General features: G+C 40.9%; 1 long non-coding RNA gene across 1 annotated transcript in view; it reads left to right on the forward strand.

Moving 5' to 3' along the window:
• The first annotated feature begins 1009 nt into the window (after window positions 1-1009).
• LOC135711410 (uncharacterized) overlaps window positions 1010-27587 on the forward strand; it is a 303909-nt gene continuing 277331 nt past the window's right edge. Inside the window, exons 1-2 of the long non-coding RNA XR_010518481.1 lie at window positions 1010-2086; window positions 2428-2491. This is a non-coding gene — a long non-coding RNA (uncharacterized LOC135711410). The remainder of the gene's footprint in view (window positions 2087-2427; window positions 2492-27587) is intronic.

Here is a 27587-nt window from a genome sequence, read left to right on the forward strand (position 1 = left end):
CCGACAAAGTTGCTTAAAATGACTTCATCTACAATGTTTCCATAGATGTTAATCGATTTTAACAAGTTATAAAAAAAAGTATTTTTTTTTTAATCTGAATGTGCCCACCTGAAGCAAAAATTTTCATCTCTAAAAATAAGTACTCATAAGTACATTCTTGAAGACATAAAAATACTACACTCAATAGTTTCGTCGCAAATAGCCATGTCCCACTATTTTTGATTTCGTACCACTGTGTGCCGGGCCGTTCCCAATTTGAATCATCCACCATTCACAATACATACTCATTAATAGCTCAGTAGGAATCTTAACAGCTTTTGTATACCGCTTCGAGTTCAACAAGGCGCATCTATCACAGAAAGTGTCGTCCACATTTTACATTCTCCATCCCCTCACAACACCGCCAAGTTCTTACTGCCGCTGACGTGAGACTACCATTCCATCTCACTCGCGAGCCAACAAACAACTTTCCCACTACCACCCACTCTCATTCGCTCATCAACATAACTACTCATCACCGCCGCATCGCACTACTGGTAGGTTCGGGAATCCTTCTTCCTTTGACCGTTCAATAGCAAGTGAGCAAGTAACCGGGAGAGACGTGTTTCCACGCGGGCCTCTCTCTCGCCTCCCTACCCATCATCAGCGTCATCGCCGTCGTCGTCGTCGTCATCGGTCGGTGTCTCACCCAGCGAAAGCAAGGACTAACCACCCACAGCCTAGCGAAGGAAGAGAGCGGGTTCGTCCTTGCTCGTAGTTAACACTCGGTCGGATCCTTCGATTGCGAGATTGTGTTGGTGCCGTCGCGAGAGAGCGAGATCCAGCGAGAGCGTGCTTCGTGTGTGGTAGTGCGTCGCTCTCGAGCCCGAGCGAGAGGGAGAGCCCGTCTTAATTTGCATATATTTCTATATACGAAAATAATTTTTCCTTTTAATATTTCATTCGGTGATAACTTCATTCTGGTGTGAAATAATTGCTTCGTAACTTTTTACATCATTATGCTGTCTCACTTTGTTTATGCATGCATACGCGAATCAGGCAGCGAACGCAGCGGAGCCTTTTTCGGGCCGCTCCTGGCGCTTGCTAGTGGCCCAGTGGCACCAGCCTACAATAATTATTATTAGTAGTGCTGCCGTGTTTGTTACACTGTGGCCAAGTGCGTAGCAAGTGCTTCGGTTAACCCTCGCGCGGTGTCCGTGGATGAGTGCATTTGGCACAGGTGCATAATTTGAAGCATTTTTGAGCAAAAGGATAATACCAGTTTACTTTTTGTGTGTGAACGAACAGCAGTGGTGCAGTGCCGTGTCTGTTTGTAAGGACCTAGACGACGATGACGGCGATAACAACAACAACGATAACAACAACAACAACAACAACACCATCAACAGTCGTCGAGACGATGACGACGACGACGGTCCGAATGTAGAATGTGAAGAGTGGTGTATTTTCGCAGGCCTGCTCCTTGACCGTTTCTCCGGGGTCAGCTGCGGAGGTTGTTGTTTATTTCGGGCCTCTGCGCGGAGCGTCTAGGGGTGGTGATGGTAGCGAAAAGGGGTTGTGCGTGTGAACAAGAAGAAGATTCAGGAGAAGAAGAAGAAGAAGAAGAAGGAGAAGAAGAGCAAGCAAAGGAAACCGACCCCTCTCTTGACGAGGGATTCCTGCTGTTTGGCAGCCAGTCAGTCAGTCAAGAGCGAAAACGAAGAAAACGAAAATAACACACCGCTCGAAGTGGACAAACCAGAACGTGAAGAGTGAAAGGATTGACCAAAACAAACATTCGGACGCACCCTTCAGAGCACACAGCCACCTGTCGTCGTCTGGCTGCCCGTCCGCGTTTTCGTTCGGAATTGGGAATAACAACATCAGCAGCAGTCAACAACAAACACAACATCAGTTTTGGTCACCTGGCGGCTCGGGTAGAAACGGAAAAGCAGCGACGGCCACCAGAAAATTGATGATGACGATGATGATCATATGAAAAGCGAATCGTTTGCCGATATATTTATGTTTGGCTTTATTTTTTACGCGCGACGACGATGACCACAGCAGCAGCACCAGCAAAGGCTTCAACGTTTCAGTGCTGATGGTGAGTGCGGGAAATTGCTTGGTGCAAAACTGCATACATGGGGGGAAAACGGGGCAAAGTGGCGGCAGTAGCTCGGAGTGTGATAATTAGTTTTATTGATTAAACACCTGAATGGCTTGGGGCGATGAACTTGTGTGCACACAGGTGGACAGGTGTGTAGGAACCTTGGCTCACAAAGGGTTGTTGGAGCTCTGATTTGGCCAGCCGTTTCGCACCGGTGAGGTGTTTAAATAATGGACTGTTGGAAAGGACCACGGTGGTGTGAAAGTTATGCGTGAAAAGAATGTCTACGATATGCAGTCGATAGTGATACGAGGTTTTCTCTCTTCGTCTTTTTGCAGAATCACCTGGATGCGAAGAATTTTTGAGTAAATTTGTGAATTTAGCTTCATAACAGCATACAAGGTAGGTTAAATTTGTGTTATAGTCATTGCTTTTGCTTAAATATGTGACTTGAATTGGTTTGCAATAACTGGCTCAATTCCATTAGAGGTTTCAAGATTTTTCAGTGAATTGAATTTTGACCCATGAGTACACGCAAAACAAAATTCTCTCACATCCAATGTAAGGTTGGATTTATTACATCCTTTGCATACGTGCAACAAATGTGATGGTAGTTCTTGAAGTAGACTGCAGCGTACAAGTAAGGTTTCCCAGAATGCATATTTTTGTATAAAACCTTCTCGAGATGATTTTCTAGCCGCAAGTGGGTACAATATTACACTCATTAAAATAATTTTTTTCACAAATTCTGTGTACATAGTACAGCGTAATATTACACAACAAGCGGAATGACCAATCGACTTTTTCTTCTTCTGTATTCGGCAGATTAGTATGTGGTACAGTAATGACCCGATTTTTCAACCCCTCTGCGCATTGGACTTTTATTTATTTAATTTGTTTTTCTTCATCGGACTTAACGTGTCTAAATGAAGCCTGATGGGGAAAAGCCTAGAAAAGGCGTAAAAACCCCATATCTTTTCGAAATACACGAATCACAATAATATAATACAATTACAACGAAAATTAATCAAGTCTATAGCATAAAAAAGTTATCCTCCTATGGCATAGAGTTGTCCGTAAGTCAGGTTGAAGTCCTCGTCATGCAGTTGAACCGTAAACAAAAAATAAACAGGTAGCACAATCCTTCACGTGTACATTAAATGGACAGCTACTCACCTTCTCAGGAGCCTGCGTTGAATACGGTGACGAAAGGTTTCCGCTGCAAAGTAAAACTCCTTGAAACGCCCAAACATGAACCGTATTGGGTCATGCAAGCTGTAGTTCGCAGCACGAGGTCCAAGATGCAGGAAACTCCTCGACCGAAGAACTCGTTCGGGTGCGTAGATTTCGAATTCAGCCAAGATTCCTGGAGAGTCGAAATCACCAATAAGTACTTTCGCTGTGAACACGGCCTGACTAATCGTCCGCCTATGTTCTAGTGTTTCAAGACCCAGGAGTTGACAACGATCTTCGTACGGCGGAAGGTTCACAGGGTCATTCCAAGGAAGGTGACGAAAGGCATACTGAACAAATTTCCTTTGAACAGATTCAATCCTCGCTATCCAAACTGCTTGATACGGGCACCATACTACCGAGCAGAATTCCAAGATCGATCGCACTAGAGAGCAGTATAGAGCTTTTAGACAGGCAGGATCGCGAAACTCGTCAGCGATCTTGAAAATGAACCCGAGTTGCCTGTTAGCTTTCGCCACGATGCCCGAGTAATGAAGCTTGAATGTTAAGACGCAGTCCAGCCTGATTCCTAGGTCACGAACATTGTCCACACGTTGCAGAAGTTGGTGATTTATCGTGCCACTGGTTTCAGCTTGTGATGAAATGAGATAATATTACATTTTTGTACATTCAACGTGAGACAGTTTCTTGAGCACCACTCTTCGAAAGTATCGATTAGGTGCTGAGGTAGCAAGCAATCGGCGAAGCTACGAACAATCACATAGATCTTCACATCATCCGCGTAGAACAATCGGCAACCAGTTGTGAGGATCAGTCCGGCCTCATTCACAAAAATCGAGAATAGCAATGATCCCAAGTTGCTACCTTGGGGAACACCGGAGCTGTTTGTAAAATAGTCCGATTGCTCTGATCCGATTCTATCACAAAGTTCCCGATTGGTCAGATAGGACTTGAACCAACGAGTTAAACCCGAGGATACACCGAGTTTTTCAAGTTTAGCTAGCAGTATGGAGTGGTCAACCCGGTCAAATGCAGCCTTAAGATCTGTATATACAACGTCCACCTGCGCTGCAGCTTCCATACTCCGAAGGCATAAGGAAATGAACGGAGCTAGATTTGTTGAAACTGATCTATTGGGATAAAAACCGTGTTGGTCAGGAGAAATGTAATTTCTGCAGTTAGAGAATAATGCGTCGTTGATGATGATTTCGAAAACTTTCGAGCAGGCACTGAGTGATGTGATCCCTCAGTAATTTTCGACGTTTCTCTTGTCTCCTTCTTGTAGATCGGGAACATGAATGACGATTTCCAACGCGTAGGGAACTCCCCCTGCTGTAATGAAATATTGAACAGCTTTGAAAGCGGTATTGTAAGCTCTGAACAGCATTGCTTCAGGATGCTTAAGGGGATCCCGTCAGGGCCAGCAGCATTAGAAAATTTCAGCTTCTTGATGGCGGATTCGACGAGGTCTACTGTAACCGAGGTAATCGAAAAATTGAAAGCATCACTGGGAGTGTCCCTCACCGCTTCAGCAACTTGGAACAACGAAGCCGTAGTGTCATTGAAAATGCTTTTGAAATGTTCTGCCAGAAGATTACATTTCTCGAGGAAATTGCTGGCGATTCTATCACCCAGGTGAATTTCGACTGGTAGCCCCTCCTCGTTTAGTTTGGTTTTCACGAATGACCAGAACTGCTTTGGATTGAGCCGTAAATTAGCCTGCACACGCCTTGTGTAGCTCTTGTAAAGAATGCGGTTATATGTGCGATATTCGTTGCTCGCTGTTGAAAATAATCGTTTGGTGAATGGGTTACGAGTACGACAGTATTTACGGAGGGCCTTCGATCTCAGACGCTTCAAATTCCGTAGTCGAGCATTGGACCATGCGGGTTTGGGAGAGGGTTTCCTCAATGGGACAGAATCAGTTATTGCCCGTCCAACGACCTCAGCGAAGTAGTTGACGGCTTCATCAATAGATGAACACGTGTCAAGGAACTGCCAATCTACCTGGGCAAGCGAGTGACTCAGCGCGACGAAATCTGCTCTACGCAAGTCGAGCTCATGTACATCAACAGGGGGGTTATCGTAGCGAACAGGAACAGATAGGTTGATGGAAACTTCCAACGCAGGATGATTGGTGTCGATGCCAATCAAAGGCTCTGGGACTTCTAGGATAGAACATTCCAGTCCTGCAGCTTCGTTCGCCAGAACGAGATCAAGCAGCCGAGAGTTGCTATTCAGTAACGAGTTGATTTGCGTCAAGCTATGCAGGTTGAAACCATCAAGGAGAGCACAGCAGGATGCGGGCATGTTCGAGCGAAGAACATCAATGCTAGGAAGATCGTTTGCAGGAACGTTCCATGAGAGCCCAGACTGATTGTAGTCACCAATTACCAGAGCTAGGTCGTTTTGTTTTAGTCGAGAGAACACGGTACCAATCGAACTGATGTGGTTTGCAATGCTGCTCGAATCAGATTTCCGGTCTGGAGGTAGATACATAGCGCCAATACTTATTGATCTACGAGGCGTCGTTATTTTGACCCACAGCTGCTCTAGAGAAGTGCAAACTGGAGCAGGATCGATGCAGGAGCTTAGGCGTTTGGATACCGCAATCAAGACGCCTCCCCCACGCGATTTGGTACTATTCTGGTGGTTGAGGTCGTTTCGAAATACCGTGAATAGACTGCCAAATAATTGAGATGAATTAATGCGGTCATCAAACCCTGACGTTTTTTGGACTTGTGAAGTCTCCGAAATATTTCCGATGTTTCCTTAAATTCACTGGAGCTCTCTGCACTTTACTGGTTTGTCAAATTTTAATAGAACGTGAAGAAACTGTCTTTCATTTATCGGAACTTGTTATTACAGTTCTTAGAACATACCCAACAAAACCGCAATAAAACTCTGGAAGCATATCTGAAGTTCCGGGTCGGATGAAACCTTTCGAGTGAAGCGAGAAGAAGCTTCCTATGGTAGTCAAAATAACTGTCCGGGAGGAAGCGAAAAATAACTTATGGGGTAAGATGGATGGAAATTCCAGGGGAAGATTAAATAAATTTCAGAAACAAAAATAACAGATTGATGGATCTACTTGTTTTTTTTTTTTCAGTGAATATTAGAACATTAGTTGAAGGAATATCGTCTTCATTATTCATTTCATAATTTAACGTCGGTCTCTGTTCCGCAATCTAATGCCAATCACCGACGGACATCGATTGCCATCCATTGACAGCAATCGAATGTGCAGGAAGGCAGCTTCTACACATGCATAGAGTATCACACCCATTCATCAACACACATGGGTTGGGACCAACGGCTTTACTTCACTTCCGAAGGTAGACGTGACCAGGAATTTTTAGGCCTCATAAAAATCCCACCGACCTCAGTGCCGGCTGAAGGAATATCAAGTAGAAGAAATTTTAAGAGATGAATAGTTTTTGAGCATTTTGAGACTCACAGAATTTGAGGTATTCAAAAATAAAATAAATGAAAGTCGCTCGCAATCTCACTATTACATTCACTGATAAAAAATAACAAGTTCTGTCCGTTCTAGTTCATCATGATACAGATTTGGATTATTCACAAAAGTTGTAGCTAATGATAAAACCTACAAAAGCTTAATGCATCATTTTACGAAATTCTGTTGATGAAAACAGAGGAAAATGAATGTAAATGATTTCCATGCCTGCCCCAGAGTGTGAAAGTGTCTATAGCAAAAACAAAAATATAAGAAAAAACATTCAAAGTGATTTATGTTACTTCATATGCGAAGTTTGCGATTTTCAGGGTTGGCTGGAAATGCTATCTAACATGACGCTTTAGTGTGAAAATTTATTAGCTAGAGAATGGTCTTAGAAGAGGGTAGGTAGATAGTTTCGTTAGAGTACGGCAGTATGAAAAGTGAATAGAAGTTGAAAATGAGCGAAGGGCCATTAATGCGACAATACAAAGTCAAACGCGCACACCTTTTGCCTAACCCGTACGATGTACGCGGAGATTTGAAGTATGTCTTCCAATCTGCAGGCAAAAAAGTGTGCGCCCGCCTTTGCTCATATACTGTCTGCGCCTGTGGAATAGTTCGAACTACACGCAAACCAAAAATTTATTACAATGAATGTTAGTTCCATTAACTATCATCCTCTGTTCATGGACATCGCAGCGAATGTTAGAAGTTGACCTTGCAGACGATGCAATTATTTTTAATCTTTTTCACCTACGCAAGCAAGGATTTGCCTTGATTGTTATGCATAACGTGCATAACATGGTAGAACGACGTACACACTTGCCTCGATTCTCTCCCGAAGAAAAGCAAACGAAGTCGAGTATACGAGGAAATGAGCCCTCTTGTTTGCTTTTAGCCTATCTATATCTCGAAGCATGGAGAGAGCAGTGGAGAAAGCACAGGTCTGATAATCGCAATGTTAGTGGTTCGAGTCCCCAGTCGACGCTTTGTTTTTCGACATGATTAATTTCACTCACTAATACACTCCACATTTTTCTATCTCAATTTTCTTGCATGGGACTACAGCTCGGTATATCACATCCTCGGTTCTTGCGGTCTCCACTAGCATTCTCTGATGATGAATCGTACATAATTGTTAGTGAATCTTACATCCCCCGGTTGGGTGTACGTTTCATCATAAGAAAATAGTCTATAATTCCCCGTTGTCAAAAATCATGGCGTTGACCCGATTCAAACGATAACCTGATCATCTTCTAAACAACTCTAGGTGTCGCCACCTCACTCTTCGCCGTGCCCATTAAATCCTTTAAAAAAAAAGAAAGAACCCTGCAACGACTTGGCCGCATGACAAATTATATTGAATTCCTGTGTCTTATTTTTGCCATCAAAATTACATAATGCCTCGCAGAGTTCGAATTTCCTAGAAACGATGAAATCCTAATTAATTCATCATTTTCCCGGTACCATTGTCTCGCCACCATTGCGGGAAACGCCCATTAAGACCTTTCACATAACAAGCTTGTCTGAAAACGAAGACAGAGAAAGCACTTAAAACAAGGAAACATCATCTTCCCCACGTCACAACAGCTAACGAGCTAGGAATTGGATCAAATGAAACACAGCAAAACAGTTTCACAGGGGATAAATATAAAGAAAGGCACACTCCAGCTTCCCACTGTCACTCCACTCCGTACATTGTGTACCACCAATTTTTCACACTCCCACGAATCCACACACGCTTCCTCCCTAAATGCAAAAAACAAACCCCGAAAATAAAAACGATTCCGCGTTTTTATCCCGGAGACTTCATTGGAATCCACTCGAATCGCTCTCGGCTCAGTGCTTCCTCCATCATTAACATTTTCCAATTCCAATTTCGCTCCCATTCCGGGAGACAATATACATAAATTCATATACGTTATGTGTGTGTATTAACCCGGGAGAGGCTAAAAGCGAAATCCTCCCCGCATAAGCATATCTTCTTTCAAGTCGGGGGGGGTTTTTTTTTTGGCATCCGGGGGCTGCGAGTGTACCACCCATTAAGACCGACGTGCGGCGGAGTACAAGGTTCACACTCTTGCATGTGTTGGGCTGTGTCGTCATGTGGCACTGCTCACACACCAGCAGCGGCCCACGTTCGTGTGACACAAAGCAGTGGATGGTGGTGTTCACACATGTGCTGCTGCTGCTGCTGCTGCTAATGTACGACTTTCTTTGCTCTTATTAATAAATTCAAGAAATAAAAATCTAAAGAAGAAAAAAAAACTTATAACAAGTTCGCCCACCCACTATGGCGGCTCGGGAGGTAATATATGTAAGGATGACTTCGAATGATGGGAACGGAAAGTGTTGCCATTTTTGGTGGAATATTTTCCCGGGTAAAAAGGTTATGGTTTCACAGAATACATATTTCAGTCAGATCTATTTATTGTTGCTACAATGATGTTCCGATTTTATCGCCATGAATGTTTTGACTTCTTTGCTTTCCACAATAGTTGATGCAAGCAAATTTTAAAGCTTGCTCTCTGTGTGTCCTTTTACTTTCTTTCCTTGCCGCATTGTAGTAGTAGTAAAATTTACGTTTGTTTGCTGGTTTTTTTATGTTTCAACATTTGGTTTAAATATTTCAATTAGTTAGCCTTTGGCTCTTCATCTTTGTTCTAGTAAATTAGTTATTCTAATGTGATGTTTGCGTTTATCGCTAATTTACAGGATACCCTTTTATGGGATTGTTTTCGTTTGAATTTAAAAATTTGATAACCTACCTACTTGAGCTCAGGAACCTACCTAACTAATTAAACTAGGTTGCCAAATCACGAATGATCTGGTGGTTTGATCGCAGACAGGCGACTCTGAACCTTTCCAGCGTGGAAGTCTTTCGCTTCTCGAGTGTTTGAAGACCGGCCAGGTGGTGAATCTCAGAATTACGAAATAGCGGTGAACTGTTGAGGATCATTCTGAGGATCTTGGATGAAGATTTAGGTGGTGGCACTTAGCACAACTCCCCCAGATTGGCATACCATACTCAATAGCCCGCAGAATGAATGGAATGATCTGCTTGTGGACAAGCAAGCTTGTTTTTGAGGGACAGGGTGGACTTCCTGTTTATCAGAGGGTAGAGCGACCTGATCAAGATGTTACACTTAATGGATGTCTTGTCCACATGGGATCGCAATAGCAATTTGTTATCGAGGATGAGACCAAGGTAGACTACTTCACTCGACCATTCAATAGGAGTGCTATCAACATGGACCTTGACGTTAGCAGGTGGAACAAGCCGAGGTGAATTCGAGTGTGGAAACAGAATGGTTTGTGTTTTAGCTGCATTGATACAAATCTTCCAGCTCTTAAAATAGTCGGACAGAACATCCAGGCCTGATTGGAGTTTACTCGCCAGAGCACGGATCACTCGACCCTTATAGATGATGGAGGTGTCATCTGCGAACATTGACAGGATGGATACCATCACCCGGCAGGGGAGGAACGTCTGACGTGAAGATGTTGAATAGGATAGGCCCAAACAGGCTACCCTGAGGGACTCCTGCATCAACGTTGAACGTATCAGAGGGGACATTGTTCAAGTAGACCTGGAATGATCCGCCCGACAAGTAGTTTTCGATGATCTTGACGAGGTACATCGGAAAGTTGTATCGATGCAGACTATCATGCCAGACATTGTCGAACGCCTTCTCGACGTCCAAGAATGCCATGGCAGATGTAATGGAAACGGACTTATTCCGGTGGATGGTAGAGTGGCCTTTCCTAAACACGAATTGCTCTTTGAGAAAGATGTTATTGTCATTTGAAAACACCAGCAGACGGCTGAGTATCAACTTTTCGAACAGCTTCGAGATGGAGGACAAGAGGCTGATGGGGCGATACATTTTGGCACTAGTAGGATCTTTGCCCGGCTTGTGTATTGGAATCACTTTGGCTAACTTCCAGCATGCAGGGAAGTAGCCAAGCTCCAAACATTTGTTGAAGATAACGGTGAGATTGTTGAAATCAACACTCAAGTTTTTCAACTCGAGGTTGACAACACCATCCATACCCGCGGCCTTCATGTTTTTAGTACTTCTAACAGCTGCTATCACCTCATCAGCCGATATTCTACTATCATCATGCACTACTACGGGGGTGTCAGCGGCTCTAGAAACTGCCTCCAGTACGGCAGGCTCATGGGGGCTCACCATGGTTTGGCCAAGATTATGTGAAATCACAAAATGTTGGCCAAGAGCATTGACCTTTTCAAATGGGGTTATGAGTAGGGATGGGTCTGAGTTCTGGTCAACAGAGGAAAGCGGAGGGATCGGTCTCGACCTATTTTTCTAAACTTTGGTCATCTTCTAAAATGGCTTTGGACAATCTGGGAGAGAGCGAATCTTGTTGGCAAAATCGTTATTTCTGAGTTCCACCATCCTGGCCTGGAAAATTTTGGTTAGCTTATTGACATTGGTCTTCAAGTGGGGCAGCCCAGAACGCTGGAACTGCCTACGAATGGTGTTACGGAGCCTGATAAGATCTTTGGTTGGGCTGTCAAGGTTCAGAGTATGGCTCACCTGTCTGGAAGCTGGTACGTGTTGCTTCCTGGCACGGGATATCGCCTCTTCGATGGTTTGCAGACACTGATCGACTTCTTCGAACGACTTCTATAGTGTGTCCACTGATTGATGGCTGTGATTGGTAATTACGCCGGGAAACTTGAAACCTATTGGTCGAGGAACCTACTTCGGCCACCACCGGATAGTGATCCGAGTTCAGTTCCTAGGCGATAGGTTGAGAGATGTTATCGCCAGTGTGGTTGATGAAGATGTTGATGGTGGCATGAGCTCCGGATCGACTCAACCGGGTGGGAGTGTCTGGACACAGAATGTTGTAGTGGGCTTCCTGCAGATTGTAGTACAAGATTGTGTCGTTCTGGTTTCACTGACTATTGCCCCAGGCTTGATGCTTGGCGTTCAGGTTACCAGCGATGATGGAATTTTGCCGCCGTCGTGTTAGCTTGATGATGTCTCTTCGGAGGTCTGCGGCCGAGCCGTCCCTAATGTTGGTTTGCTTGGGGCAGTGGACCACGATGATGGTGATTGGACCAAGCGATGTGCTCACCTCAACTCCGATGGTTTCGATAGTTTTCATCTGGAAGCTTGTTAGTAACCGCAGTTGACATGCGTAATCGATGTCATCATCTTGCTCACAGTACGCAGTTGAATGAGTTCCAGTACACAGTTGTCGCAGTTTGTCTTCATATGGCAGTTTTTGGTGCCATGGCCATAGGAGAGGCAGTTCATACACTGCGTAACATCACGATGTTGGGGTCTGTAATGCTCCCAACTGATGATGACCTGAAACTGGTCCCGGATTTTGGATCTCAGAGCCGCAGACTGGTGGATCCCTTCGTGACGTGCACCAGGAACAACTGGTCACGAAAGCTGGGTGTTGTTGTTGGAACGCCGGTTCATCTAGTACACCACCTCAGGTTTGTGCCCAAGCCGCTTCAGCTCGGATTTCACCGCAGCCGCCTCCAACAACGGTTATTCACGCAAAACCACCTTCAGTGGCTTGCTCGATGGCAGATAATGTTTGTACTCCTCCAGGCTGGAGCACATGATTTTGGTACCAATGCTGCAAAGCTTGAAGCGAGGCAGCAGGTTGTGCTTTGCCAGTTCGGCACCCAGCTTGGCAACATCCTTCACCGGCGTGAAAAGTGGGGGAATTCGCAATGGGAACGGCGTCACCATCACCATTTTCTTCCGGGAGTACTGCATACTGGTTGGTTTGCAGTACCCGTTTTCCGGCGTCATCCTGCGACGCGCTGGGCTTGATTAGCACCTTCTTTGAAGAGCCCACTGCTGTCTCATTGGCAAGTTTACGCACCATTTGTTTCGTGTTTGCAAGTTCAAGTAAACTTTCCAAGAACGCGAGAAGGTGGCAACACTTCCACGGCGCAACGCGACAGCACAAATCGAAACAAAATCAAAACGAGAACCCGAGCGAAAATCCGGAACTGAACAGCTCAGCAGTCGAGCAAAGAATGATTTTTTTTTTTTTTTGTTAACTCTTTATTTGTTCCAAATTCATAATAAATTACATTTCATTTTTAACCTAGGTGCTCCAGTTACTGCAGTAACGTACCAGCCTTAATTGTTATGATATATATCTAAGTGTTTTTACATTGTTCATATCTTGGCAATTAAGTATTTTAAACAGGTTTTTTAACCTGCATGTCAGTATAACAATTGATATCTTAAAACTAAAAACTAAAACTAAATCTTATCTAAGTATGAAGGGAATTAATCGTTGCAATTGAGGATTGCAACGATTTTTGCCTGAAATTATTAATTATTTTGTTGGACATTTGTTCTAAAGTCTCAACATTCGAAATTCTATGTACCTCGGTAGTACTGTACCAGGGAGGTAACTTCAATCATTTTCAGAACTTTGTTCTGAATCCTTTGAAGTGCTTTTTTTCCTGGTAGTGAAACAACAAGACCATATTGGCACAGCGTAAAGCATGGCCGGTCTAAAAACTTGTTTAAATATTAGAAGTTTATTCGTTAGGCAAAGTTTGGATTTCCTGTTTGTAAGAGGATACAAACATTTTATATATTTGTTACATTTGGCTTGAATGCCCTCAATGTGATCTTTAAAAGTTAATTTTTGGTCAAGTATTAATCCAAGATATTTCACTTGGTTTGACCAGGAAATTGGAACTCCGTTCATAATGACTATGTGACTACTACTAGGTTTCAAAAACGAAGCTCTAGGCTTATGTGGAAATATTATAAGTTGAGTTTTGGAAGCGTTGGGAGAAATCTTCCATTTTTGTAAATAAGAAGAGAAAATATCTAAACTTTTCTGCAGTCTGCTGCAAATAACACGAAGACTTCTTCCTTTAGCGGAAATGCCTGTGTCATCAGCGAACAAAGATTTGTGGCAACCCTGAGGCAAATCAGGGAGGTCCGAAGTGAAAATGTTATACAATATAGGCCCAAGAATGCTACCCTGAGGAACTCCTGCTCTAACAGGTAGTCGATTAGATTTGGAATTTTGATAATTTACCTGCAGAGTTCTGTCAGTTAAATAATTTTGAACTAATTTCATAATATAAAGTGGAAAATTAAACTTTTTCAATTTAGCAATCAAACCTTCATGCCAAACACTGTCGAATGCTTTTTCTATGTCTAGAAGAGCAACTCCAGTTGTGTGGCCTTCAGATTTGTTTGAAAGAATTAAATTGGTTACTCTTAAGAGTTGATGAGTAGTTGAATGCCCATGGCGAAATCCAAACTGCTCATCTGCAAAAATTGAGTTCGTATTGATGTGAAGCATCATTCTATTCAAAATTATCTTTTTAAAAAGGTTACTTATTGAAGAAAGCAAACTTATTGGGCGGTAGCTAGAAGCTTCAGCTGGATTTTTATCCGGCTTCAAAATTGGAACAACTTTTGCATTTTTCCATCTATCAGGAAAGTATGCCAAATGGAAACATCTGTTAAATAATTTTACCAAGAAAGACAAGGAACTCTCTGGGAGTTTTTTGATGAGGATATACAAAATTCCATCATCACCTGGAGCTTTCATATTTTGAAACTTTTTAGTTATAGACCTTACTTCGTCCAAATCAGTCCCCCAGGAATCATCAAAAATATTTTCCCGAGAGAAAATATTTAGAAAATCCCGAGCAACCTGATTCTCAATAAGACTAGTAAGACACAAACTGAAATTATGGGAACTCTCGAATTGCTTAGCAAGTTTCTGAGCTTTTTCCAAATTTGTGATCAAAATTTTACCACCTTCTTTAAGCGCTGGAATAGGCTTTTGAGGTTTTTTCAAAATTTTTGTGAGTTTCCAAAAGGGTTTGGAACTCGGGTCTAATTTAGAAATATTATTTTCAAAAGTTTTGTTCCTCAGGGCAGAGAATCGCTTTTTAATTTGTTTTTGCAAATCCCGCCAGATAACTTTCATGGTAGGATCGCGTGTTCTTTGATATTGTCTCCTACGGACATTTTTAAGACGGATCAAGAGCTGAAGATCATCGTCTATTATAATTGAATTGAATTTAACCTCGCATTTTGGTACTGAGGCAGCTCTTGCTTCAACTATAGAAGTAGTCAGAGATTCAAGAGCATAATTAATTTCATCTTTGGTTTGCAAAGGAATGTTTGGATCGAAGTTATATTCCATAAATGTTCGATACTGCTCCCAATCAGCTCTATGGTAATTGAAAGTAGAGCTGTTGGGATTAGAAATTATTTCTTGGGATATTTCAAAAGTTACTGGAAGGTGATCAGAACCGAAGTCAGCATGAGTAACCAATTGGCTACAAAGTTGACATGAATCAGTTAAGACCAAATCAATAGTGGAGGGATTTCTTGCAGAAGAAAAGCATGTTGGGCTGTTTGGATATTGAATAGTGTAATAACCTGCAGAACAATCATCAAACAGAATATTACCATTGGAATTGCTTTGAGCATTATTCCATGAGCGGTGTTTTGCATTAAAATCACCAATAATGAAGAATTTAGACCTATGACGGGTAAGTTTCTGGAGGTCACCCTTGAGAAAATTCTTTTGCTGGCCTACGCATTGGAATGGCAAATAGACAGCTATAAACGTAAGTTGTCCAAATTTTGTTTCAACAGAAACTCCCAAAGTTTCAAAAACTTTGGTTTCAAATGAAGAAAGAATTTGATGTTTGATTCGTCTTTGAATAATGATGGCAACGCCACCACAGGGTCCATCAAGACGATCATTTCTATAAATCAAGTAATTTGCGTCCTTCTTAACCTTATGGTCAGGTTTAAGGAACGTTTCAGTTATAACGGCAATATGCACGTTATGAACTCTCAAAAAGTTAAATAGCTCGTCTTCATTATCTTTAAGAGATCGAGCATTCCAATTTATAATATTTAATGCTTTAAAATCCATTACTGAATTTTAAAGTCATGACAATATTATTTGCAAATTTTACTCCAGTTTGAATAGCATCAAACATGGAGTTAGATTTAAGCATATCAGAAATCATGTCAATTAATGATTTCTGTAAAAATTCCATTTTAGAGGCAGTAATGCTTCCTAAGTCAAAATTGTCAAAATTTCCGTTAGAATTACTTTGGTTAGTATTTTGATTTCTACCCGTTGCAATAGCAGCATAGGTAGCTCCATTAACTCGCTGAACATTGTTAGCAGCGAGGGGAGTAGGTACAGATGAAAAATTTGAAGTAGGGGTGATATTTGTACCTACGGGTACGAATGTAGAATTTGTTCCTCGCTGACCGTTGTTAACAGCAGAGGAATTTGTACCTGGTCGGAAACGTGGAGCGTTTCTTACCTGTCGGTTAGAACGAGATTGTAGGATCGCTTTGCGAGTCTTACATTCCCAAAAATTGGATTTGTGGTTTTCACCACAATTTGAACATTTAAATTTCTTAGGATCTTCCTTCACAGGACAGTCGTCCTTTGCGTGAGAGGAATCACCACAGTTCATACATTTAGCTGGCATGTAGCAATTTTTAGTTCCGTGACCCCATCCCTGGCACTTACGGCACTGAGTGAGGTTTTGGAAATTTCCTCCAGTCTTCCTGAAGTGTTCCCACTTCACTCGGACATGGAGCATTAGGCTAGCTTTTTCTAAGGCCTTAAGGTTGTTTAGTTCACTAGACTTGAAGTGAACTAAATAAAAATCATTAGAAATCCCGTTGCGCGAATCGCCAGGACGGGATTTCATTTTCATTTTGATTACTTGGAGTGGCACAACTCCAAGTAATTTTGCCAGTTCATTTTTGATCTGATCCAGGGATTCACCACTGGGCAGTCCTTTCATGACAACCTTGAACACACGTTCAGTTTTGGTGTCGTAAGTAAAAAAATTGTGCTTTTTCTCAGTAAGATACTTGAGAAGACATTTAAATCCGTCCAAGGTTTCAGCCAATACACGGCATTCACCCCGACGTCCAATTTGTAGTGAAAACTTAACTTTCACGAAATTCAAAAGTTCCATGCGAAGAGCATGGAAATCGGTAGTGGTTATCACAATAGGGGGAATCTTTTCCTTCTTGGCATTAAGCCGGGAAAGTTTACTAGAATTTTTCTTGGATGATGGATCATTCTCATCATCCGTGAGCAAATCAAATTGATTACTCAAACTAATTTCTTCAGAAGGGGGGTCAAGAGTTTGCCCCTTTCTTTTGCGTTTAGGCGCCATGGCGGCAGTAAATTTTTATCCAAATCGACTTCCAAGCAGATTACTATAAGAATCTGAAGGATCGAAGAGGAATTTTCCAAATCGATATCCAAGAAGGATTACCTCGGGTAGGGTCCAAACAAGGATCGAAGAGGAATAAAGTTGAACAAGGTAGAAATTTTACAGGTTGAGCACTGAAAAGTGCTGTTTAAATTTGTTGTAGCTTTAGGTAGTAGTAACACTTCCTTCAGCAAAAAGCAAATAGATCCGCACGGCAAGAGAGCACGATGCGGACTGAGCAAAGAATGATCATTACAGGTTGTTGGTACTGCTACGAGCCATCCGCAGTCCCCTTGAACTCGTTACGGACGGACCAGCGAGGAATCTGGTAGCCCTACCGCTGCTTGTCATCGCTACAGCCGTCAGCGCAACTGTCATTCGTCGAAGATTACATGAAATCAAAAGGGGAAGATATTTTGTGAAACGTGGATCTCAATTGCATTGTATTCGATAAAACTATTATATTTTCTTGCTTAAAACTATTAAAATTTGCTTAAACACTAAACGTAAGTTAAATATAGATATTCCTACCTAAAATCTACTTAAAATAATAAAAATTTGCAGCTTAAAGCGAGTGAAATCTACGCTAAAAGGAGTGTTTTTTATTCCAACGTTAGCTGCATCGGAAACACAGGTCATTCTTGAATTTGCGGTGATTTTTATTACTTCCTACCAGCGGACAGCGCCATCCCCGTGGAAGATGGCCTGACTATATGATTAATTATAAAATGTTATGACTCCACCTTAAAAAAAAGTATTGTGTTGGTCCTTCAATAGCCAAAACAGGAGCATAAGTGTCAAATTATAAGCAGTTCAACAACAGATAAGGCATAACATTTGATAACGGCACAAAAATATTTGTAAACAAACTTTCTAAGGCCCTTTACACGCGAACCAAAGTACGCCCACGCAAACCAACAACATCATCGGATAGGGGCTACTATCACCTTTCCGAAAGTGGTATTGGTTTGAGTGGTCATACTTTGGTTCGCGTGTAAAGGGCCTTAGAAAATTTGTTTACAAATGTTTTTGAGCCGTTATCAAATGTTATGCCTGAGATAATGTATAAAATTACTGGAATAGAGTAAAATGCTAAATCATATTGGGGATCACTCGTGCTAATATTCTGATGAACAATTTGTTTTCCTTGATTTGTTTTCCGTTGATTTTATTTTCCGTACTGAGTACCAATGCTACCGACGCCAGGGAGGCAACTCCCCCACCTGGATCCTACATATCGACCCATTAGCTCATGAACCGGGGACCAACGGCTTTACTTCCCTTCCGAAGAACGTGATCAGAGATTTTATGCCTCAGAAAATCCCGGCGGTGCCGACTGGGATTGAAACAAGGCCTTTTGGAGTAAGAGGCAATCACGCTTATCACTACTCCACTGGCGCCGCTTCTAACGAAGATTGAAATATGGGGATTTTTTATACTTTCTGGACTTTTTTATTGCAGTGATAAGTCCTTATAATTTCACTAAACAGCGTTTTTTCACGATGCTTGATGTGAATTTGCAGAGTAACGTGATGTTCGGGAAAATTCGGGAACTAAATTTTTCCGGGAAAATTATCCACTCCGGATAATTTTAATTTTGTTTTCGTTTATATTACAATAAACTCTATCTGTGGGCAAAATGTCATTAAATTCTGACACCCTTCGGCCCATTTAATCCGATAATAAAAAATCTCCTTATTTAACAATATTTTTACTCATTAGAATCGAAGGACTCGAGATCAGAAATTAAAATTAATTCCACTGAACGAATCTCAAAAGTATCCTTCGATGCCCACACTTCCAACCACCCTCCTACTGCTACCCGGCGAGATATAGGTCCTTCTACCACCCTCAGCGAACGCGCACGCCGGTCGATCGCTCAGTCAACCCACAAAAATTGTCCCAAAAAAATGAAGCCTGAAGTTTGAGTCGTTCGTTAGCGAATACATTAGCACACAGAGCACAGTCGTCGGTGGAAATGTGGTACAACAGGCGCAAAAAAAAATCACCCCCTCCCCACTCGCCCACTCGCCCACCACCCATCGGACTCATATGTGGGAAATATCCTTGGCCGCTTCTGCCTCGGTGCAAGCAGTAATAACAACAATAACAACAACAACACGACAGTGTTTATATGTTTTTGTGTACACCTCTCCGATCCGGGTGCGATCCACCGGCGTTGTGTTCGCCGTCATCAGGGGGGAACGGGAAGCCTAGGTGGTTCACACAAAATAAGGATGGGAAAACGTGACAGCGACCGAGAGCCAAGGAAGAGTATGTGTGTATGAAAATATGTGATTTGCATTTAACTCGATTGAATTTAGCGAGAAGAAATTTCTTCGTCTTCTTATTCTTTTTCTTATTCTTGCTTTGCCGGTTCCCTTTCTCTTCCCGGGGCTTTGACTGCGACTTCGACGATGCTGCTGCTGCTCCTTCAATTCGAGAAGAAAAAAGTAAAAGAGTGGAAATTGGACGGAGGTGGAGGCAGCCAGCAGCGGGGAAAGCAATAAGAAAAATACGAGAAATCGAAGGGATGGCGAAATTACTCCGAATCCTGACAAATTCAGCAAACGAGTCTTGAGCGCTGATGGCGAGAATGTGGATCGATATTAGTGTATTTCGTTTGATTTTTTTTCCCTTACGCTCCGGGAGAGAGGGGTGCCGGGTGGGATCGGGGCTATAAAATGGAAATCATGTATGATTTGAATGTGATTGCGCGAGGGAAGCAGTTGAAATGAAAGATTAGAATGTTGTTTCGAGTTTTAATGGATTCCTGCTCGTCTGTCACGAGCAAATTCAAGATAACGTTGTTATAACGGATAGACGGCTTATTTGCATTTGATATGGAATTTTATCATAGTGTGGATACTTTGAATCTTGATGATTATATATAAAGATAATTAAATTAATAAATTATAAAACATGCATAGAAAATGACATTTTATGATGATCTCGAAAATATCACCAGCTACCTACATTAAGACTTCCGAATATCTCAATCAAGCTCTTCGAACTTCTTCTTGTGTTTGAGTGAAGCATGATGGTACTGAGTTCTGCTCTTTAAAAAATTGGTGGGGTTGTGTACAAGACACGACCACATGGTTGAAGTAGACTACGTTATTCTTTTCCTATTTTTAGTAAAACTTGGTTAAATTCAGGATCTCATAAAAAAGCGAATACATATTCTATTACATTTGGCTCCTAAATTACAATCAGATATCAAGGTAGGACTTTCTTCAGGTAATTCATTGAAGCGTGCAACAATCACCGTCATGATGGCTGATATTACCTATCACTTCAAGATTTCTAGGGCACAAATCTTGGTTGTGACATCACTCATGAAATTGAAACTCCTTGTGACTTACTGCACTGCAGCAAACGTGAAGTTCCAGTTTCTTTGTTATAAGTTTTATAAGAGCTGATATTTGTGCTCTTGGAAATTTAAGGTGGCAATGAGATTAATCATAAATAAGGTTTCCACAGCGATTCAACATCAAAACGCTAAAAAAATGCACACACAAAAAAGGAGTGCACAATTTTGCACCAATGTTATGCAGCATTTCATAGTTGATCGGGAATATCTCGATTAGCCATAAATCCCCCCAATAAGTTTTCGGTACACCTTTTATCTGCGCCTTTTCCGAATTAGAAACATTCGTATCTTAGGGCATTTCCGTTGATATGGTGTATAGTTTTAATGTTTTTGTGTTACATATTTTACAAACATTAAAATTCAATTTTCTTGTTTATTACCTGCTTGAAAAAGCACTCAAACCATGTAATGGTTTGCATGCAGAAATGTATTTCCAATATAGCCATGACAAATTAAATGTTGTATTCTTATTACTTATGATGTTTTCTGAGTACATATTCATTCAACGTTGCATATTTCAAGAACTAAATTATTTGAGTTTCATGCATTTTCTGCTACATTCAACGAGCATTATCAAAGTAACCCCAAATCAAAATACTGATGTTCGGTCACCAGACTAAAAAAATAGTGCAAATGATTTAATTTCCGTCAAGCATATTACTAATGAATTGACTCAAGGATCGTCAGTACTAGTTTAAAAAAAAATTTGAAAAAAATTGAACGCTGTAAAAAATATTTAGAATATACTTCAAAAAACTATCAATGCTACCCCGTTTTACGGTACTAAATATTGCTGTTTTTTTTTAAGACTTCGTTTGCGTTTTGTGGACGCACATGTATCATTTGGCACGAGAATACAGGGCGTTTCTGTGGTGATAAAAAGTGACTTCCATATCTATCACAGATTACAAATTCGACAGTGAGTATGCATAAGGGCGTAACCGCGATGATCAATTTTGTTAATAACTCTCTTGGATTATCATTTCTCGGTACGTTTGCTGTTGCTTTTGATAGCCAATACAGCCTGTTATAGCACTGTATTGGACAAATTTCAGAAAATTGCTTTCTTTAGCTGTAGCAATTGAAAGAGAAAATCTATGAAGAGAATCAATCATCGCATGGGCCCTTGTGCATGCTCTTTGTCGATTTCTCGATGCGTTTGCTGTTGCTTTTGATAGTCAATACCGAGGCCAATACAACCTGTTACAGAACTACATTGAACAAATTTCAGAAAATATTCAAGCTGAACATTGTTGTTGAGGCACGACAGCAATGCTGTTTAATAACTTTTCAGATTCAAGTAGAATGATGTGCAAACAAGTGATACTCGATTATGACGACTGGGTTTGGAGAGAACGCGGGGGAGAACGTTTATTTCATGAAAACAGTGATAAAATTATCACTTTTTATTTGTACAACAGTTTTTTAAAGAAAATTGGAACAGCATTTATTGTAACAGATTTTGAGAGTTATTTCCTGTCGATTGGTGTATTTGAATTTTAATTTCATCTATAAATGACAAAGTTATAAGCGGTTAAAACTTAACACCTTTTCGTGACGGTCGCAATTTTAGTTTTTCGTACCCCCAGTACTTTCCCTTAAGACATAGTCAACGTCGAAAATCAGTGTATGTAATCTAAGATGGACCTTATGAGTCGATACATGCTCAACACGATTGTTTCGTATCTTTCGAACGACCATCCATTGCCAAGAATATTTCTTTCATACAGGGCTGACTATCAAAATGAGTCCACCTTAATGCATAAACCACCATTAGTGTTTTATGGAAATATGATTTTCTTTTAAAGGGTGTACCGTTTATCATCCGCACACACAAAATTCATTCTCAAATATCGAGTAGGTATCCGATTATCACCAAATTGTCAGGGAGTTAAAATAAACAACTAATTTACGTGGAGATGAAACGTCGCTAGAACTTTTTCACAGCCTCACGCAGTATTTTAGCAAAGACAAACGTACACTTTTTTCATGTAGATTTGAAGACATACTTCAAATCTCCTCGTACACCGTTTGGGTCAGGCAAAGAGTGTGCGTTTGACTTGCACTGTCGCATTAATGGCCCTTCGCTCATTTTCAACTTCTATTCAATTTTTCTTACTGTCGTACTACTATGTACCTACCCTCTTCTAAGATCATTCTCTAGCTACACTAGCAGCAGGGTTCGTTTTGGTAAACGATAAGCCGAATTGATGTCCTAACGATCGTATAACGCGAAGGAGCTTGGGATTGAACCCATGGTCTTCTGCTCAGTAAGCAAAAACGTTTGCCACTAGGCAGACGAGCTTCTTTTTAATCATTGACGAATCTTGAATGTGGATGGGCTTGAGATTAGACTCATGATGTTCTACTCAGTAAGCAAAAATGGTTGCTCTAAGGCCACCGAGCGATCTTACCATGCATTTTTAATATGAAAGGATCTAGGACCGCGTTTTTCTCCTCAGTATGCAAGCCACTGCAACCGACGATCTTTAAAATCCTAAAACTAAAAGCCACGAAAGAGTACTTAGGCCTTCATTAAGATCCACTTTCACACGACGTTCAATGTTTCGATTTTCTTTTTACGCATGGTTCAGACAAGCATAACAAACTATGACCGACGTGACGATTGTTTAAGACCTGGTTAAACAAGCTATTCAAATGAAATTACGTTCTCGAATTTCACTTGGAATGTAATGAACAAATACGCGATAATTCATATTTTCAACGGTTGATGTTCAATTTTAAATATATTAACGGTACTGCCTACGACTACGACGGCGATTACGACAGCGACTACGACGGCGCCTACGACAACGACAACAGAGAATTTGTAACTTACCATTTGTCTAGGATAAACACCATTGTTCGGCGCCTCCACTGGTTCTTCATGTCCGCTATCTGTCACTGTTTGCAAAATATCTAATAGAACTTACCTTTGTTGTAATACTTCTTGTATTGCCATGGTGATCTGGAAGGAGGTTCGCATCTAGTGCCCTCCCCAGGAACCGCTCACGGCCACCAGCTACCGCCCGTCCAGTCCTGGACGTATCCAGCGAGACATCCCTCAGCTTACTCACAATCTCCGTCACTCGATGCAAATCGCAGGCACACTTACGCTAGTTACAAAAAAAAAACAAACCCGTGCAAAGAAACGGATCCAATTAACGTCACTGTTGCGAAAGCACACCCGTCGTCGTCGAACGGCAAAAAAAGGAATCGGTGGGCAATTTTGTGATACGGATTTCCAAAATCAAACGGGAATGCACGAATTTCACCACACCCAACTGCGAAACACGTTGAAGCAGAAGCACTTATGGTACACTTTCGTTCGAAAACACTTAATTTTTTCAAAAATAGTTGCGAGTGAACCAACATCATCACCGCGTAAATAAACTAAAATTAAAATTCGGTTTGTTTACGCATCGGTATGGGTATTTTTAACCGAGGTGACGTCTAGAGATCGAAAATTGATATGCGACGCCATTTTTAAATCCAAGATGGCGGCTTTCAGTTTAATAAAAAGTGGGAATTACTGTCAAACACCTATCAATAAAGGTATTTTTGGAATCGGGATGATGTCTAGAGGATGAAAATCTATATCCGATGCCATTTTGAAATCAAAGATGGCGGTTTCCAACTTAATAAAAAGTGGAAATACAGACAAATACACATCAATTTTGACATTTATGTAATCAGTATGAAGTCTACAGTTCGAAAATTGATATGCGACGCCATTTAGAAATCCAAGATGGCGGCTTTCGATTTCAGAACAAATGGGAAATATTGTCAAATACCCATCAATATAGATATTTTTGGAATCGGGATGGCGTCTAGAGGCCGGAAACCGATATCCGACGTCATTTTGAAATCCAAGACGGCGACTTCCGATTTGCGGAAAAGTATTAAATACCCTAAAATATGATTATTTTTTTAATAGGGATGAGACGTAGATGCCGAAAATTTATGCCACACCGTCTTTAAATCCAAGATCACGGCTTTGGTTCAGAGAAACTGTGAAATACTGTCAAATACCGATCAATGTGGGTTTTTTGGAATCGGGTTGACATCTAGAAGTCAGAAATCGCTGTCCGACGCCATCTTGAAATTCAAGATGGTGACTTCCGATCTTAGAAGAAGTGTCAAATGACGAATATCGATTTTCAACATCTACGCGTCGTAGGAATCGGAAAGGTCCCCGTTCCGAAAATACCTTGATATTAGGGTATTTGACACTTGACTGATTTGACGCTGAAACCTGATTGGATTACAAAATGGCATCGAATATCGATTTTTGGCATGACCACCGTCTTGGATTTCAAAATGATGTCGAATATCGGCTTTTGGCTTCTACGCGTCGTCCCCGTTCCGAATATACCCACACTTTTTGAATCCTGATGACCGCCATATTGGACTCCAACATAGCGTCGGATATCGATTTTTGACATCTACGCGTTGTTCCCGTTCCAAAAATACCCATATCTTAGGGTATTTGACACTTCCGAACACCGATTTTCACTATTTTGAATTCCAAAATGGCGTCGGGTATCGATTTTCAGCATCAACCATCCCCGTTCCGAAAATATCGAGGAAAATATCCTATTGTAGGGTATTTGACAATTTTTCTGAAACCTGGATTCCGAAATGGCGTTGGATATCGATTTTCGGCACCTTTGTGTCGTCCCCGTTCCAAAAATACCCATATTGTAGGGTATTTGAGACTTTTCCTGACCCCGATGGCCGCCTACTATATTTTTATGCTTGACAAGTCGTATGAGCCCGAATTGAAGTGAAAGTGGAAAAAACGAAGGAAGCAGTTTTCGAGTAATTCATGCGTCAATTGAAACAAGTCTTTGCTTCAAATGAAATGAACTGAAGCACTTGACGAACGAAACAAGCGATAGTCAAGTTATGTTTGAAAGAAGGAATGTTCATCGTGATGGAATATTATTTGTCCCCTTTTGTTCCCCTAATGAGAAAATATGATTGGAATGATAAATAATATTGATTGTTTTTACAAAAAAACTGACATAACTTTCGTAAAACAAGATCTAGTAATTATCGACTAGCATCAAAATATGCATCTGCCCATGTTCTTGAAGTCCTTGTAAAAAAGTTTTCGAAATAAAAAAGATAAAACTCTTTTTTCAGAACCGCCCTAATTAAATTATAAAAGCTCTTGATGAGATAGAATTTTGATTTCTTCAAAAAAGTTTGACACCTCTAAGAGAGTTGGTTCACAAGAAATGATCTTCTTTTTGGTGTAGGTGGTGACTAGGGTGGTCCTCATTTTGTAAAAATAAAATAAAATCCATGCGCTTAAAAAGTTAAAGATAACATAATTTTAAGCAACTTTGCTGAAGATATAAAAAAAAAAATGTATATCTTTATTAAGCAGACTTTCAGCCCTGGGCTGGTTCGTCTCCATATCAAAATTATATCTTATCAACCTATCATTCTATGGACATTTTTCGATATTATATTGGGGCGGTTCTAAAAAAATGGTTATTTTGTTTGCTCTAACTTTTTTTATTTAGATTTTGTGTTGAGAATTATCTTCAAAGGACTTCAAAAACATATGAGGACGCATGAATTTCTAGATATTTTTTAGGGAAACTAAAATGTATTTGTGTAGAAACGATAAATTATGTTTTTCATTCCACTTCTTTTGCAGAAAAATGTCCTTAAAAATGGATAGTTTTTACTCAAAAGCCATCATTTACGAATGTTATCTAGCATTTCTCTTTTTCGTATTCCTTGATTTGTTTTCCGTCGATCTTGTTTTCCACACCTGGACCCTACCTATCGACCCATCAACTCATGAACCGGGGATCAACGGCTTTACTTACCTTTCGAAGGAAGGCGTGATCAGAGATGTTATGCCTGGAGTAAGAGGTAATCACGCTTACCACTACACAACCGGCGCCACCTTCTAGCATTTCAAAAAGCCTTCAAAATATGCGTCCTCTCATGTTCTTGAAGTCCTTCGAAGATGGTTCTCAAAATGAAAAGTTAAAGCAAAAGAACTATTTCATCAGAGCCACTCTAACAACCTAAGTTTATGAGATAGAATTTTGATTTCTTGAGCAAAGTCAAGTGAAATTATATATTGCGTTGTAGATGCAATTATTCGTCTTAACCTTAGAAATAAAAAGCTTGAAATTTTATAATTTGAAAAAAGAGAACCACCTTAGCCACCACTTACGCCAAAAAGAAGATCTTTTCTTAAACACAAACTCTCTCCAGGATGTCAATCCTCTTGAGTGCATGGTTTTCGAGATTTCTTCGATTTTTGTCGTTAAATCTTGCGTTTCGGACCATTGTGCGTCTTTGAAAATAATCTACGTAGAATTTGCTACAAAAATAGTCCATTTGCAATAACGGTCAAAATTTGGAAAAGCTCTTTTCATTCCTGGAATGCACTTCTAGTTGAAACGAAATGAGTTCCCTTCACTTATGGTTTCTAAAAAGTGTGCACTATTTTTTGAATAACATAGTTGTTCAACTGGCTTTTATTCAATCCATTCAAGTACAGTAATCATCCCCTGGTTTGAACCTGGTGGATAGAATATCGGGAACCAATTGAGCTGTCAAATAGTGGAACCAATCGAGCAAATCACGACCAACAACAGAAAAGAGCACATCAACTATTGCGAACAAAACTTCGTTAACCATTTTCACGTGACTCAAGGCTCGCCTACGCAAACCAACACCATCTTTGGTTTGGGGCAAGTTTCCCCCATCCGATGATGCTGGTAATTTGCGTTCGATTGGCGAGGAAAGAATAATCAACGTTTTGCTTATAAAAGTTGATAGTACCTTTTCAATTGTTAGTCTACATATATTGAATTAATCATTTTGCTCAACCATTTTCCACAGAGATGGCGCTGTTCCGCTGGTAGGAAGTGATAAAAATCCCCATATAGAAATTGAGAGAAATGCGAATAATTCGCTTCCGGTCCATATTCAGGTCAAAAAAAGTGAACGACAACCTAAAGAAATTAGTCAGGGGCTTTGTCGTTCAGTTTTTTCCAGGAAATTAATGCTCAACAAGCTACAATTAAATAAAAATGATTTTTCCCCATACAATTTTACCTGCTTTACTACCAGTCCCCAGAGAGCCCAAAAAAATTCAAATTGGAGAGAGAAATTCTCTCTCACGAGCTTAATATCTCAACATGCCATGTATTTTGTTGACACTCGATTTGTGATTTCCCTTTCACAGATT

The sequence above is a fragment of the Ochlerotatus camptorhynchus genome, unplaced genomic scaffold, assembly GCF_037179485.1.
Source record: "Ochlerotatus camptorhynchus isolate MF236.1 unplaced genomic scaffold, CSIRO-AGI_Acam_v1.1 ptg000037l, whole genome shotgun sequence".
Lineage (NCBI taxonomy): Eukaryota > Metazoa > Arthropoda > Insecta > Diptera > Culicidae > Ochlerotatus > Ochlerotatus camptorhynchus.